This window comes from Petaurus breviceps, unplaced genomic scaffold (assembly GCF_028583685.1).
Source record: "Petaurus breviceps papuanus isolate PSGF00001 unplaced genomic scaffold, PetGlider_PUasm1.0 90822, whole genome shotgun sequence".
Lineage (NCBI taxonomy): Eukaryota > Metazoa > Chordata > Mammalia > Diprotodontia > Petauridae > Petaurus > Petaurus breviceps.
In genome coordinates, this window is record NW_027187351.1 from 26,297,453 (window position 1) to 26,315,514 (window position 18,062).

Consider the following 18,062-nt stretch of genomic DNA (forward strand, 5'->3'; position numbering starts at 1 on the left):
ATTCCTTAGGTTTCCTATTGACTAACTCTTGCATAAGCTAACTCTTACATAAGAAAGATATTATTGAAATGGCCAGAAGTGATAATCCCCATCAATCAATATAAGTGGCACAGAGGACTTGAAATCAGAGGCTCTAGGTTTTAGCCCTGGCTGTGCTATTTACTGCCTTTATATCTTTGGGCAAGTTGGTTCACATTTTTGGGTCTCAATTTTCTCCTTTGTAAAATAAGAAGATTAAATGATCTCTAAGGTTCCTCCTTCTAGCTCTAGATTTTCTGAATGAATGAATACTTACTGAGTGACGACCACATAGATTGAACCAGGTTACTTAAAGATGAAGTCTAATTCTTTTCGGGATTCTCTCTCTATGTGTGTCTTTGTATTTGTCTCTTTTTTATGTGTCCCTGTCTCATTGACATGGCAGCTTTGATCTGCTCTTTTTTAAAGAGACCCTTCAGGTTCAGCCTCCCAGATAGCAAGGATTGCAGGCAGGTACTATCATCCCCTGCTGAGATTTTCCTTTTAAGCTAAACCAAATGGAAACACAAAGGGAAGAAAAGGTTATTAATTAGTTATCCATTCCATCTCATCTTGGGCAACATTTGTGTATATCCTTCTCCAAATATTCCATAGAGGTTGCACTCAGTATGCTAGGGTTCTTCCTATAATTCTTTTGACATCATGCAGATACCAATGGGTCAAGAACACAGAATTAGGAACAATTTATGTAATTGCAAAGGAGCATATTTAAGCTTATTGTAAAGGCAAAAAACACTTCCTAACAATTATGAACTTCGCAAAAATGTAAAGAGCTGCTTGGGGAGGTTGTGGATTTCCTCTCACTGGAGGTCTTCAAGCAAAAGCTGGATGACCACTTGTTAGGTAAGTTGCACCAGGGATTTCTTCTTCAAGTCTACTGAGTTCTGTTATAACTCTGAAATTCCATGATTTGAGCACATGAACTTTCCATCACTAATATCATTGAACTGTCCAACTTCCTTTTCTGGTCATACAGTTCTCCATATCTCCTATACAGTCCTTCAATAGTAATATGTTTCAATCTACTAACACACTCCTTGTTCCTCTCCAATGACATCTAGGAATGAAGAACTTTAATTCTTCAGGGGCCATGGAAGAAGGTTGGTGTTAAAAACCAATTAGCAAGCATTTATTAAGCACCTAGACACAAGGGATATATATATACATATACATGCATATGTAATATACAACATACATGTAATACATACTTATACACATTTTCATACACATACACATACACACAAATACAAAGAATGAAACAATTTCTACTCTGAGGGGGAGGCTTTTGTTTCTGGGAGAAGTTTGAAGTTATTTTTAAAAGTATTACAATTTCCCAAAAGTCATATGACTTGCTTTTCTCTTCCTGTTCATTTCTGGTTCCGGTTTACCATTCATCCACAGTGTCTATCCAAGATCTACATTCTCATGGGTCAGTTCCATTTATTATCCATCTAGCCCTGTTGAGGTAACAGTTTATTCAAGTATGGAAGTATGTAAGCTTTAAAACCCGCTCCCTGAATACATACTCTGTTCTAGTGCTAGGCATCTCACTATCCCCAGAATTCATCATGCTTATTCTTCCCTCTGTATATTTATGACAGCCCTCTCACTTAGAATGCCCTTCCCTTTTCTTCTCCATTCATCTTAATTCAATCTACCCTTTACCATCCAACTTAAGGTCATCTCCATTCATTTTCTCCCCATTACTATGATCCTCATTTCTTTTCCTCTCTTCTGAATTGTATAGTACCTATAGTCATAGAATCAAAGAATTGAAAAAGGACTTCAGACTACTTAGCCAATACCTCAACAAGGACCCTTCTATGCTCATTTAGCCTCTACCAAAAAGCTCTAAAGAGGAGGTACCTAACATTTCCCAGGGCAGCCTATCCCACTTTTAAACAACACTAATGCTTAGGGAATATTTCCCTACCATCAGGTTGAAATCTGACTCTTTAATTTACTTTCTGGGACAAAATAGAACAAATCTAAGCATTTTCCACACAATAACTCATCAACATCTTGAAGGTGGATTTCCTTTCCCCATTAAAATTTCTCTAGGATAAATATTAACCTTCTTTTTCCTCCCCTCCCCCAATTCCTTCACACAAACTTTGTATGGCATGGTCTCTAGTTTCCTTATAATCCCTGATTTCTTCCTTTGGGTAGTCTCCAGTTTGCCTGTGCTACTTAAAAATGAGCCATTCAGAAATGAAAACAATACTCCTATTGTTTGACCATGGTAAAGTACAGACTATCAGCTCCCTCATTTTGGATACTGTTCCTTTCAGTGCAGTCTAGGATAAAATCAGCCCTTTCAGTTATTGTTTACTCCTTTGACCCATTACAACTCCCAGGTCTTTTTCACAGGAATTGTTGTCCAGCCATGCCTCCCCCATCCATTGTCTAGGAAACTGAATATTTTAACACAGGTCCTGAATTATGCATTTAGCCTTATTAAATTTCATTTTATTAGATTTGAATTGGTGAATGAAAAACCATTTTAAGTGCTTACTATTTGTTGTTATTACCACAGGCAAAGTGCTGTGCTAAATACAGGGGATGTGGATAGAAAGACAAGATAGGCCCTACCCTCAAGGAGCTCACATTCCAATAGGGTGAGACAATACCTATTGGAGGTTTGAACAAAGGACAGATGGAGAGGTCCTTAGTGAGCAGCAGCAAAGTAAATGGTAATAACATCTTATTTAGTGCCATCAACAAAACCATTTGCAGTGCCAAGGATTTTGATAGTGAGAACTTCCTTTTCTGGATCCACAGTAGCTATGGTTGCTGAAATTACTGGGACTGAAGAACCTGCGAATACTAGGTAATGTTGTAGGGTACTGCTATTCCTAGAGCTGCTGAGAAGAGGTTCCTATGCTTTCTCTACTGGGATCAGAATGGAGGGGGTAAGTGAGGGGGAGACTATGGTTTGCCCTGCCAGATACATGCCACCTTCTCAGGGCACCTTGCTACTTCAGTTTGGATGCTTCATGATATCCTTAGGTGCTGTTTTTAATATGGACAGAGATCAGTTGATTCATTTATAGGTGATGTTATAAGGTTTGAAAAGCACTTTTCTCCACAAAGCACAAAGGCTGGAGTTAGTAGAAGGAGCAAATGCTGGATTTAAACTCAGGATAACTGGGCTCAAAACTTGTCTCTGTTACCAGTTGTGTGTTCTTGGATAAATGAGTCTCCTTTTCAAAGTCTCAGTTTTATTCATTCATTCAGTCACATATTTATAAGAATCAATTTAAAAAACATTAAATTGACCCATCAAACTCATTTGACATAAATTTAACATTAGTAACCTGAATCTTAAGGATCTCTTTAGTCACTCTATCTTCTATTGTATTATATCATCCTTCTCATCTCAGAAAACAAAGTTGAAGAACCACCTAAATGCCTCTTGAAATACATTTATATGCCAAAATCTTCCCCTTGTTAAGTCCATCCCCATTCTTCAAACTTTAATAGTAATAAACATTATGCCCCCACTGTGTCCAAAGGTTTAAAAAATGGTACAATTAAAGGCCATGCCATGAGTATGCTGTATAGCATGGGCTATTTTGGAGACTTGATCCTGATATAGATACCAGGCTTTCTGTTGAGTCAGTGAGCTTAAGACAGTTTGGCCTGAAGTATGGGGGCAGAATTCAACATTTCCCAATGTCCAGGCTTCTTGAAAGCTAGCATCAAGGCTTCTCCTACTCTCTGGGGTCTCTGACTCTCCCTGCCTTTTCTATTTTCTGCTTTAGCTCCATTGAGTATGAATGACCTCATTACTGTAGGAAACCATCACCAGTCTTCCAATTTGGTCCAGAGGCTGGTTTTGAAAAAACATCACCTGAACTGCAATCTACTCTGTACCATGATCTCTAATTCATCTCAAATCCATACCATGTGAAGATTAGTTGAAAGAACACTGAAGATACTTAGCCTGGAGAAGACTCAATTTTCAAATATTTGAAGGCTTGTCATGTAGAAGAGGGAACAGACTTTTCTATTTGAGTATCAAAGGGCAAAACTAGGAGTAATGACTGGAAGGTAGATAAAGGCAAATTTAGGCTTGGTCAGTCAACAAACATTCATTAAGTTCTTATTCTGTATCAGACTTTGGGCTAAGCCCTGGGAACACAAAAAGGGGGTTCTCAGTAAGGTGGAGCTTCACAACAAGAATACTCCAAAAGAGGAATGGAATACCTCAGGGAAACATGGGATTGCCCTCCTTGGAAGTCTTCAAGCAGAGGTTGGATGACCACTTTATAGGTATGTTGTAGTGGGGATTCTGCTCTGGTATGACTTCATCTAAATGGCTGCTAGGGTACCTTCTGACTTTGAAATTCTGTGATTCTGTGAAATGTTGCCACCTCTTACATGGAGCTTTCCAACTTCCCAATTCACATAAAAAAGTCCTTTTCCTACCCCAAATTCATAAACCACTATCTTTACATCCTTCTAATATAACACATTGTGTATTACTTTGTTTTAGTCTTATTTTTGAATGTATTAAATCCCATTAGTAGATTGTAAAGTCCTCCATGAGTTCAAGGACTATCTTATACAAACATTGAGTGTCCCTCAGTGCCTAGGCATGGTGCTCTGTACAAAGTAAAAAATAAAACACTGCAATAAAATTATATTAAATTTTGTATAGCATTTGAATAGAATGAAAACACTGCAGGAATGCAATGCAAACTTTGATCCTTTATTATCTTGAGAATAAGCAGCCCTCATTAACTATGTTCTAGATTGAAGATTTAGTATTCAAAATTCCCATTCTAAATGTTTAAAAAATATTAATCTAATTTAGAATGAACATTTTGCTTATGTTGGTAATCCTCACTTAAAAGTTCTGCTAATTTATTTTTAGTTTCATGGCTCCCCCCGTACTACTTATACTTTATTTGCATTTTATTTATATAGCTACGGACATCATGTAAGACACAGAATATAGATCTCTTTTGGTAAAAGGCAGTTACACTATTCTCCAGAAGGATATCAAAGCTGCTTATTCTGGTTTAAGTACTCAAAACTATTAAAACTTGAAAACATACTTGGCTTAAAATTAGATACATAGTAATGTTTTGGAAATGACATATATGCAAAAGAGTGGGCAATATAGTTTAACATTTAATTAGCATACTGTCTTGAACTATTTGATATACAGTAGTCTTGTTTCCAACTAACTTGAAAATTTCTATTGCCTACCACAATGTCACATTATAGTACGTTCTTCAATAAATATTTCTAAATGGACTATCCTGTCAATTTTCAAATTAATTTCAGCAGATAGCATAATCTAAAAGGATATTTTTAAGTGGTACTTTAAAAATAAGACTATCTTTACTTACTAATGATATGATGGTTTACTTAGAAAACCTTAGAGAATCAGCAAAGAAACTTAGTAAAATATTATACTCACTTTGAGAGTAGCTCACTACCACTATCTACTCTAACAAGAGAGTAACACTAAATTATATATTTTAAACTTAAAATATTCATCAAATTATAGTTGTGGTCTTCATTGTTTCTTTATATAAGGATTAATTTGTCTATGTGAAATGCATAGAATGTTTTAGAAGTGGGGGAAACTGGTTCAAAGTGGGTATTTTGAATGTCATTAGGTAGTTAGAACATTAAGATTGAGTTTTGATGGAAAGTATTGGTTTCATTATCAATAAAGCAATCAAATTCTTTAGGATGTTTCAGATTAATCTCCTAACTTTATTATTTTATTACTAGGGAGTTAACATTGATTAATAGATGTATCAGATTCTATGAGACAGAGCTGAATGTGATAATAGTAATGAAGAATTCATAGGATGATAAGATTGTTGAAAGTTCTAGAAGATAAATCAGGAATCCTCCCTACCAAGAAAAATTAAGTTCCCAAGGTTATACAGGTAGTAAATGGAAGAAGCATCATCTAATCCAGGTCCTTTGACTCCAAGCCTCACTCTATTTCTACTATACTATTATCTCCAATGGAATAATACACTTTCAAAGTGTAAATGGGTTCACTTTTTAAAATGGTTTCTTGCTTTCGAGTCCATGGATCCATACCGTAGGTTTGCTTATCCAAGAAATTATATTATCCATATTTAGCCAAGGACTCTCAAAATTGAAGGGAGATATAAATGAAGCAAGGGCTCAAATTATCTTGGAATAACTTAAACAAAAGAAGAAGAATGTTGTATAATCATAAAAAGGACTGGATTTATATATTCACAGTTTAACATAAAAGAGAGATAAATATAATTTTAATATATAATTACATAAAATAAATTTTAAAAATTGTATGCTTAAATTTATTGTTGTTTAGTCATGTCTGATTCTGATTTCATTTAGGATTTTCTTGGAAATGATACTGGTGTGGTTTGCCATTTCCTTCTCCTCATTTTACAGATGAGGAAACTGAGGCAACTAGGGTTAAGTGATTTACTTAGGGCCACATAGCTACTAAGTATCTGAGAACAGAGTTGAACTCATGAAGATGAGTCTTCCTGCCTCTTGGCCTGGCATTCTATTCACTGTACCACCTAGCTGCCATATAAATTTTAATTATTTATTTTTAAATTTAATTTTCATTTAATTAAAATTTGTCCTGTAAATAATTGTTAAATTGTAATTACAAAAAATAAAAATTATATACAATTATAAAAAAGATATGGTACAAACTGATGCAGAAAGACATAAGAACCAGAGCCATATACATAATAAAGATAGGAACTTTTCTTTTGTCTTTGCATCCTCAGTGATTAGTACGCTGAAGTCATCTAATACATGAAGGTTGAAATGAGCTAAAAAAACTTAAAGGTTAAGAAGATCAATAATCAATCAGAAGTATTTTTTTCTTTTAATAAGTGTTTTATATGTTAAATGGTGTTATATCTTTAAGAATAACTGGAGAATAACCACTGTTAGCATGCAATTTAGGCATCATTGCTCTATACAGGAATGGCTCACTGATCGGGGAATACTTTTCCCTGTAGGTATTATCCTCACCTATTGTTCTAGGGGGCACTGCCATCCTTCCTCCTCCTAGAAATATGGGTGCATTACATAGTTTAAGTGAACTAGCAATAATCAGTTTATTATATGCTTTGCATTTATAAAGTTTCTCATCAAAAGAATTCTATTTAATCATCATCACCATCATCAAAGAATGTTTTGATGCTTAAGTGTATGTGTTGTAGTACAAAGAGAATTATAGAGACTTGTTCACTCACTAATTATCATAGCCTACTGGAGAATCAATGAGGGAAAAAAAGTTTATTTTTAACAGGTTCTGAAACTGAGACAGAGAAGGATTAATCCATTTAAGGGTATGTATAAGAATGTTAGAATCAGATCCTAAGCCTAATTAAGGCTGATTGAGATAGAACATTTTGCTAGCTAGGTCTTCCCAGGACCCCTCCTCCCTGTTAGCAACATCCTTATGATATATTTGTAATTGTGGGGCCGGAGCCAAGCATTGTGTTCATTAGTACTATAATTTCATTTTGTTAAAAAAAAGTTTTTGTTTTATTTCAGTACAATTCTTAATAACCCAACCCGTAGCTCCCAAAGACTAGGAAACATTTTAAATGAATTTGTTAACATATGCTGTTTATTCTGGCATTAAGTGCCAAACTGAAACCATACTTGGCTCTAAATTACATATACAGAAATATTTGGTACATTAGATGTTAGCATATATGGAATCCAAATAACCCCCAAACTTAGGAAACCAGAATTTTTTAAAATCCGATTTTATTATGAAGTCACAATGGCAAGCCAAGTGAACATGTATTTGGGATTTATTTTCAAAAGGGTAACTTCCAGTTTGAAAGGCAGTGGGTGCATAATATCTAGAATACTGGATTTGAAACCACAAAGATCTGGATTCATGTCTTGCTTCAATACTGATGCGGGGCTATGTTACATTGGGCAAGTCACTTAAGTCCTCAGTGTGTCCAAGACTGTAAGGTGAAACTGCAAAGACAGACAACTTTGAAAATCTTAGCATCTCTTATCAATATCATGACCAACCATGAATCCAGTGGACTGAGGAATATGGTACCTACTTCCTGACAGAAAGCTAATGGATTTAAGATACATAATGAGACATTGACTATGCATATTTGTTCCAGAAGTTTTGTTATTTTTTTTAATTAGAAGAGATGGGAGATAGAGAAAATAAATGTTTACTAATTGAAAAAAGTAAAATCCTGTTAATTCCAAAGTTGGTGATGGTATGAAATGGTGGTTCCTTACCTGGAACCTCCAAAATGAAATCACAAGTCTGTTAAAACACACACACACACACAAACACAACGACACAAATGCATGAATACACATGTGCATGCATAAAGACACACACATACACACACACACACTCAAACAACAAAATTCTAGGGTATGTAGGAGTCTTCATTTATAAGTATGATCTTGAAACATGAGTCCTGCTAATGACCTTTTGAATCCAGAAAGATTAAATAATGTTCAGAAAAACTCTGTTGTTGCTATTGCGTTCTCTTTGAAAATTGATAACCTACAGACAGTAGTTTTAAAGTGAGGGAGGCAAGGTGATGTAGTAGGATATGACCTAGGTTGGAATCCCTCTGCACTTATTAGCTGCTTGACTCTGCAAGATATTTAACCCTTCTCAGACTCAGTCTTCTTATATGTTAAACGGGGTTGTGCTCACAGAGTTACTATGAGGATTAAATGAGCATGTAAAGCCCTTTATAAATCTTTAAGTGTTATTATATAAATGTGAGCTACATAATTATTATTTATTGTTATCTATCATCTGTAAAATGGGGGAATTGAGCCTATGATAGTAATTAATGACCCATTCCTTTAACATTTCTGGATTTATTCCCCCTGTATTTGATATAAGTATATTCAACAAAATCAGGCAATGACTGTATGAATGGAATATTTATTTTTCTATTAACTATGAAAATATCTGAAATGACCCATTCATTTGCAGAATGAAACAGTGTTTTATGTCCCTGTTTGGTACCTAATCATGTAAGCAGGAAAAGGGACATGTAGTTTCGTAGGGAGAAAGGCATGGTATTTTTAAGCTGGCTGGTAGAATAGTGCAGTTTTATATTACATTTTAATTTATTCTTTAACAAAACATCCAAATCCTCTGTTTGTCCCGTCCTCTGGATCTTTCCTGGAAGGCTGAAATGGTTATCACTGCTCTGAATAGTTTGAATCAGATAGAGAACTAGAGTGCCCTCTGTTGTTATTTTTCCTTCACTACAGTTAAATGTCTTAATTGTTTTAAGACTCGGGAATCATAAACTAAACATTTCCTCTTGATATAACTCAATTAAATTGATGAATTCTGCTCATAATAGAAAATGTTAGTACTCCAATTTGGGAAAAATCTCCAATAAAAATATATGTATATGTAAAACTTAGTTAAGATACCATACAAATGTTATATCATTATCAATCTCTTTATGAAATATTCAAATTTCCTTTGTAAACTAAAACTGCATGAAAATATTTGACATTGGTTGAAACATAAAGCCAAGGAATGTTGACCAAATTTTTTATGACAGTATATCTCTTTAAAACCCTGAATAATTCTGAGATATCCCTAATTTAAATATTTAGTAGAATAAGATCGTAGGATCATAATGGGATTAAAGATTTTTTGGAGTTCAAAGGGACCTTTGAAGTTATCTAGTTTAACCCTCACATTTTATACATGAAGAATTTGAGGTCTGGAGAGGTTATGAAACAACCCATCTTTACTACCAGCCCTCTCCATTAACATTTCACATTTTCCATGTTGCTAATAATTTTTAAAAAAATTATATAGCACTTTAAAGTTTATAATATATTTTCATTGCTACAGCACTGTGAAGTATATAATACAAATATCATTATCACCATTTGAAGATGTCACTGGGTCTCAGAATATAGGATTAGAGATTTAGAGATGAAAGAAATCTTCAAAGTCATCTATTGTAGTCAAATTAAAATAGAATTGTATCCCAGAAATATAACTGACTTACAAAACCACCAATTGTTCATTGTTCAGTCATTTCAGTTATGTCCAACTCTTCTTGGCAAAGACACTGGAGTGGTTTGCCATTTCCTTCTCCAGCTCATTTTACAGATGTGGAAACAAGCAAATAGGGTTAAGTGACTTGCCCAGGGTCACACAGCTCATAAGTGTGTGAGGTTAGATTTGAACTCAGGAATATGACAATTTGGCTACCTCAGGAGCCATATTACTCCTGCAATTTACCCCGTGCTTCATTGAATTTCTTCATATTCAGAGCACTAGGCAGAAATCACATTGCATCAACACCTTCTTTGGGTCCTTGAGAACCACAAAAGAACATTATCTATTTTGTGTCATATTTTTATTAATTTTGATAAACATTTCTCAATTATATTTTAGTCTTATTCCAGTATGCTCAGACGTCTTGCTGGTCACTTGCAGCCTGTGGACAACAAGTTTTACATTTTTGAAAATCTCTGCTTTTCAGATGCGGAAACTGAGACACAAGAAATCTAAGCAACTTCTCTGAGATCCAAGTTATAGTCAATATTCAAACCCAGGTGATCTGACTCCAATTACAGCATTCATATGCATGCATACACGTGTATAAAAATACACACATGTATATGTCATATATACATCTATATGATTTACATATGCACATACATAAATATTTGTATAATATGTAGGGGAAAATTGGGGTGGAAATATTTGTGATTTCTGTTGTGGAAATTTTTTCAAAAATATAAACAAGCAATACTTCAGTTGTAATTTAGTTTATAATCTTTCTGTTTATAGTCTTTGAAAGTTGCCTGGGACACTTAGAGGTTATGTGACTCACCCATAGTCAGACAACTAGGATGTGTCAAAGGTAGGATTTGAAACCAGGTTTTCCTGACTCCAAGGCTAGACATCTATCTACTTCATTAAGTCTGTAACCTGTATCTTGGAAACTGACAGGATGATTAGTCATTATGCATGCTATTGTCCTTAATGAGAAAGCCCCAGATTAGCTCACATTTGTTTAGCCTGACTATAGAAACAAACGGCACTTAATTTTATTTTGTTAGTTCATCTTCATGCTTTTAATATTATACTCGTTCACCTAGAGGGGCAGAACGGGTTGAACTTCAATGTGGGCGTTCTTTTATACATTTCTAAATCTGGTAGCTTCGATATATTTTCTCCTCCTTTTGCAGGACTATTCTTTTCCTGCCAAGGTTTTTGAATTTCTGAGCTGCTGGTAGCGATTCAGTTCTTGTACAAAGACGCAATTCTTGGCTGTTGTCCCTTTGGCATTCTCTAATATTTTCATAGACCTCAACTGAACTTTCAGTCTACTCGGGGAACTTTAGAGACAGACAATGGAAACAACTTCTATTTGTCTTTTACTTTCCTTACTTTTAATCCTTTCCATAAACCACTTGAAAGTACTGTGCTGGTTAGAGAGAGAAAAGAAAAAGAAAAACACCAAAAACAAAAAAAAAGGCTTTCTGTTCCCACCCCCATCCTCTACAGTGTTAAATTTCACCACTCCTTTTCCATTTAAACAGAGATAAACACATTTTATTTTTTTAAAAAAATTCCAGAGGCAGTAAGGATAGTTCTTGCATCTCTAGCTATATATCCAGGATCCTCTAAACTGAAAAAGCAGATACTTGAGTACCATTTTCCTAAAATAAAATAGTAAAATAGCTGGAAAAGGGATATAGGAATGGGTTGCCTCAATAGATCCACTGTATGATGTTAGAGTGGAATGGTGCATTTGCAGGAGGAGATGTTGGGGCCTCTGATGTTCTCTTGCCAGAGGTAGGACAAACCAAGTAACTCCTATGCTATTAGACAGCCTGCACTTAATCAAAAGAGAAAACTAACAATCTCTCTTCCATATAGATGCCACACAAAAAAACCAGATCTCAATTTGATGTTCTATTTTTAATACAATTAAGATACCTTTTACTGATGTCTTGTGTTTTTTGTATCACAGTAATTTTTGAACATACCATGCGTTAAAACCCAGTCCCAGCACTGAACTCTCCCTTGTCACCAAACAAAATCAAAGCAACTGAAACCAATTTAGCAAAAACCAGCCATGCAATGACCTTGCCTGATAGGATAGTGTATGCAAATCTATACGTGCCTGCTTCAGCACATCCCCCATAATCTCTCACCTGTCTTAGAAAAGGAAGGAGGTATTTTCCATGATTTCTTCTCCAAGATCAAGACTAGTCATTACAATCACTCAGAGTCTGGCTTCCTCTTTGTGTTCTTTTCTTTTATATTATTATAGTTACTGTTTATTGTTCTGACTCTGTTCATTTCATTGTGCATCAGCTGATACAAATTGTCCCATGTCTTTTTTGCACATACTATTTTTCTTTCTATTTTTAGTAATTTGTCTTTAACCAGGGCCCCTGCTATCAAATATATTTGACCTAGAGAACACTGAGGGATTGTTCATATCTGTGTACATTACATCTCACATGTGGAAACTGGCCCGTTTCATGCATTTATTAATTCATAGTGTCCTTATCTGAAAAGAGACTCAAAGGGGACTTGTAGGGAAATATACAGGGTGATTCAAAACCACTAAGATAATTATCTAACTTCAGATAACTGAGCTTAAAAAAAAAAAGCTGACTGGGAACTAATTTTGCTGTCTCCCTGCTTTTCTAACTTAAATCCAAGTCCTCTAGGACTGTTTCACTAGGATATTCTCATAGATTTCTTTATTCTAGTTATACAATACAGTTAACTTCACATTCACATCACTAATATATTTTTTTAACCTATTAGCATTTGATTTACTGGAGTGGCTCATGGCATTCTCGCTCTTTGGCATATAGACACATACATACATGTGTTGTGATTGTATTATGTGTGCACACATAATAATGTACTCACACATTGGCATACATGCTTAATTTATTGTAAACATGCATACATATGTACACATATTATGTTCCTGTTCAGTTGTTTCAGTCATGTCCAACTCTTTGTGACCCCATTTGGGGGTCTCTTGGCAGAGATATTGGAGTATTTTGCTATTTCTTTCTCCAGCTCATTTTATAGAAAAGGAACTGAGACAAACAGGGTTAAGTGACTTTCCCAGAGTCACATAGCTAATAAGTGTCTGAGGTCAGATTTGACCTGAGGAAGATGAGTCTTCCTGACTTCAGGCTAGGCACTCTATCCACTGTATCACCTAACTGGCCTTATCCATTTTATACATACATATATATCTTGAATATTCTCACATGTGGGCAGCAACATAAACACATTTTATCATGTTGACTCATGTTAAGTATGGGAGTTGTAATGCATGTTCAAGAAAATAAGGAAGATTTCAAATTAATATAGCAAAGACTTTTTTTTTCCTCTCTACGTTTTGACTGGACTTAAATAACTGTTTGGAGAGAATCTGTAAAATGGGGTGGATAAAAGTTATAATACTGCCCTCAAAGAACTACTCTGAGTTATATAAAACTTAAAATGTTTTTTAAACATGTTACTCCTATCATCACTATGACTATAATAGGAATAAAATGTCCATGTAAGTACATATCATGTTTGATATAATTGCAATAAAAGGAATTTCAAAAGCTTGTGCCCAAAGCCATCATAACTGAATGCAAAAGAAAAATAAAGAAACAAAGATTTACTATTTGGAACAAATCTAAAATCTATTAGAAGAACCCCACTTCATATAGCAGAACAAGTTCCAGCCACTTTTTCTTTTATTTGTTTAAAAGAAGGTAGAAATATCTTGAAAGCACACAAAAACAGCAAAACAGTTGTATCATCATGGGCAAATGTCGGTTCTATTCAAACTATCAAGAAATCCTTTTTTGCACTGGAACATGAAAAGCTTATTTTGCTTTTGTGTAGTTTACAGAAAAATGAATCTAGTTATTTGCATTTGAAGTATGTATTGTTCATAACTATTCACTCTTTAATACACATGATAATCCTTGCATATTTGTGTTAAATTTTTAAGAGCTCTAGCAGTACCCTGGGGCAGCGAGGTGGTACAGGGGATAGAATGCTGTGTCTGGAGTCAGGAAGAGTCATCTTCCTGAGTTCAAATCTGGTCTAAGACACTTATTACCTGTGTGACCCTGGACAAGTCACATAACCCTGTTTGTCTTAGTTTCTTGTCTATCAAATTAGCTGAAGAAGGAAATGGCAAACTACTCCAGTATCTTTGCCAAGAAAACTCCCAATGGGGTCATGAAGAGCTGGACACAACTAAAAAAAAATGAATCAACAACAAAAAGTAGTGCCCAAGAAAACTCTTCTTTCAAAAGGACTTTTCTTGATTTCCCTGGTGACACTGTTTTATTAAGCTGCATTGTATAATTTATTTAGCATCTTTCCAAATTTAAAAACGTATATATGGGGGCGGCCAGGTGGCACAGCGAGTAAGAGCACTGGCTCCAGTGTTGAGAAGACCTGGAGATCGGATCCCGGGCTCAGACACTTAGCATCCACCCAGAAACACCTGGCTGTGTAACCTTGAGCAAGTTACTTAACCCCGATTGCTTAAAAAAAAAAAATAAAATAAAAACGTATATATGTACACACATACATATATTTTGCATTTCAATTTCTTACATACTAAGGATAATAATAATTTTAGATAGGCTCAGAAATTTTGTGAAAATGTACAAAATGATTATTACCCATCTTAGTTTTCTATGTATAATGATGCAAATGTTATAAGTGAAACTTATGCAACTTAAAACTTATGAAACTCTGAACTTGAAAAAGAAAACCTCATGACAAACACTCTGACCCTACTAGCATCAAGTGAAGCAGGTTACTTAAGTGATACCATCTTTGAGAGCAAGGGTCATGTCCTTTCCCAATTATACTAATGTCCACAGACCCATCCACCAAGAAGTCACTCAGGAAATATGATAGAAATCAGTGGCAAACCCCCAGTGGCAGAGTTCCAAGACTTTTCAATATCTAGTCTTCACTAGTGCTATTCCCTGGATAAAGGTTCACAAGCTCATTGTCATGTTGGAGCTCTGCTGTTCAGAGATATCACAGCCTGTTCTCCTATATTTACAAGCCAGAATAGATGCTGTTTGGCATATTCCCAGTATGGATTTCAGCCACACACAATTCCAGATTCACACATGACAACACATATTATCCAACGATTATGTGTAGAAAAAAGGACATGATTGTGGGTTATTTACAGAGTTAGTATGATAAAGAAGTGACATCAAGCCTAACCAGGAATAAAACCTCATACTAACTTACATGAAGAAAACAGGTAGCCAGACATTTTAGGAACATACAGACAATTTTAATCACATAATTCATCTAATAGTGTATTGTTTTTTTTTTTCTTTTTTTTTTGGAGGAGGGAAGGTAGGGCAACTGGGGTTAAGTAACTTGCCCAAGGTCACACAGCTAGCTTTGTGTTAAGTGTCTGAGGCCAGATTTGAACTCAGGTCCTGCTGACTCCAGGGTCAGTGCTCTATTCACTGTGCCACCTAGCTGCCCCTAGTATATTGTGTATAGTTGTCTAAGTAGAGCTTAAAAATAAAAGCCAGCCCAAAAAAACCACCACCACCACCACTACACACACACACAGACACATAGACACACACACACACTTGACAGGATCTATTAAGGCATCAAGTCTCAACCCAAACCAAATGATCAGGATGACCATGTTGTACCTTCTGTATTTTGTAGATAACTATTTAAGGCATTTCATTGACACTATACATAACACTGAAAGGTAACACTAGCCACTGGTAGTGAGGTCCTGGAAACAAGTCAATCTACTGGGATTGAAACCATCCTTGATCTGGGTGAATGGACAAGAGTAAAGGATGAATGATAGCTGTATGACTACCTAGTTAGTTATCACCTGGTACGAAGTGAAGTGACTAGAAGCTCTGTTTACTCATTGATGTATAACTTCAGTGAAAAGGGAAGAGAGGAACAGAATACAAAATAGTGTGGCATACAACAATTGGGAATTAGATGACAATATGAATAATAATAATAAGTGGCCATGTAGCCTTGTAGGTCATGAGGCAAAGTCAAAGAATATGTTTGATACTGCAACTACTAATAATCAAGAAATATTTATTAAATACTCACTATGTGCTTGGTATATGGGCATCTAGGTGACACAGTGGATAGAGGGCTGGACCTGGAATCAGGAAGACTTGAGTCAAATCTGGCCTCAGACTGTTAATAGCTGTGTGACCCTGGGCAAGTTACTTAATCCTGTTTGCCTCAGTTTTCTCATCTGTAAAATGAACTGCAGAAGGCCATGCCAAACCACTCTAGTATTTTTGCCAAGAAAAACCCAAATGGGGTTATAAAGAATTGGACATGACTGAAATAGCTGAACAATAACAATGTGCCAGGTAAGGTCTGAGGTCCTACCGATGCAAAAAGAGAAGTGAGTCAGTTTCTGCTCCTAAAGAACTTAATTTTTATTGATAATGCCTAATCAAACGCAAATTATTGCACAGGCTTAATGGGAAAGAACTAGTTATAACTGACAATATTCCATAGACCTACAGTATCAGAACAAGTGATAGTATCAGGGAGCCCAATATTGTCTTTAGAATCAAAGGCTGTGGAGAAAAAATGTTTACAAGAAAGATGTTAAACTTCTTAATATTGCCTAGTCATCTGTAGCTACACTGGGATTATGAAATGGAAAGCTGTAACTGGGGTGGCAGGGGGGAGAAGTGAACTAGGTCCTTGCCTCAGAGCACCGGAATTTATATTGCATACATATTTAATACATATGCTCCTTCTGCAACATAGAAGATAATATAGTAACATTAAATATCTCTAGTTTCTAAAATTGTTTCTCATATGGCATTTTCTATAGGTCTTTTACCATCCTGTTTGCTCTACTCTGGATACTAGCTTTTCTGCTCAACTGAATTTATCTTAATTGCTTATATTATTTTCACATCACAAATTACAAATGAATTACAAGCACACTATCTGGCACATAGTCATTTAAATGTTTGTTGATTGATTACAAAGTTGATTTGAGGGCCCTTTTCATGTTCTTTTCCTTTAATGCCAAAATTGTGTGTGACTCCTAATACAAAGACAGGAAGTCCCATAGTACTGTTAGATTCTCAAGCAATTCATATCCCAGAACTATAAGGATATGTAGCTGACCTACAAAACTCTTTGAAGTCATAAAAAGAAATGTTGTTTCTCTCTAAGTCAAAAGGAAAGTAGCAATGAGGGCCATACCTAGCTTTCCAATGGCATTTGGTAGACTCAACATTATGGAATGTTAGGCAGTCACTCAAGGTTTACAATGTAATTTTCCAGGCAGTTTGTTGGCAACTTAAATGATATAATTGGCATTTCTTTTTAAGATAAGCCAGATTCTCTAAGTTAACTCTTTCAGACCATGTGGGTACGGTACCAGCAAGGGCACTCAAATACTCCAAATATTAAAATGCATCTATCACCTCAATGATATGGTATTTCTTTCAGGGATGAAGACTATAGGCCATCCATGCCTCACCATCCTTTATCTATTGTTCTCTCCTAATTTCACCCCCAATCTCCACCGAAAATGCAAAGGTCTTTCTCACTTTTTTATGACATGACATGGATAGCAGTGGAGCAGATGAGCTATAGAGTGTTTGAGCACTGTAGCAATTCAGTAATGGTACCAGAGAGATCTCAATGTTTTAAATAATTAACTGTACCTTTCATAAATACAATTGACAAAAAAAGAACATACCCCCTTGGTAGTCAGCATTTAAAACAGTCAATGTTAGCCTTCAAGGAACAATATGGGACTGTTGAGCTGGTACTTAAATTATAAAGACAATCTGGAAATTGTCATACTTTATATAAGTTAGAAGGAAAAGAAAACTTTAAGACAATTTTTCCCTATGTATACAAAAAAAAATAGCAACAAGCATTTAAAAAGTTAAAAATGTGAGGATCTTAATGAAAGTTCTTTTGGCATGTTTCACTCTAA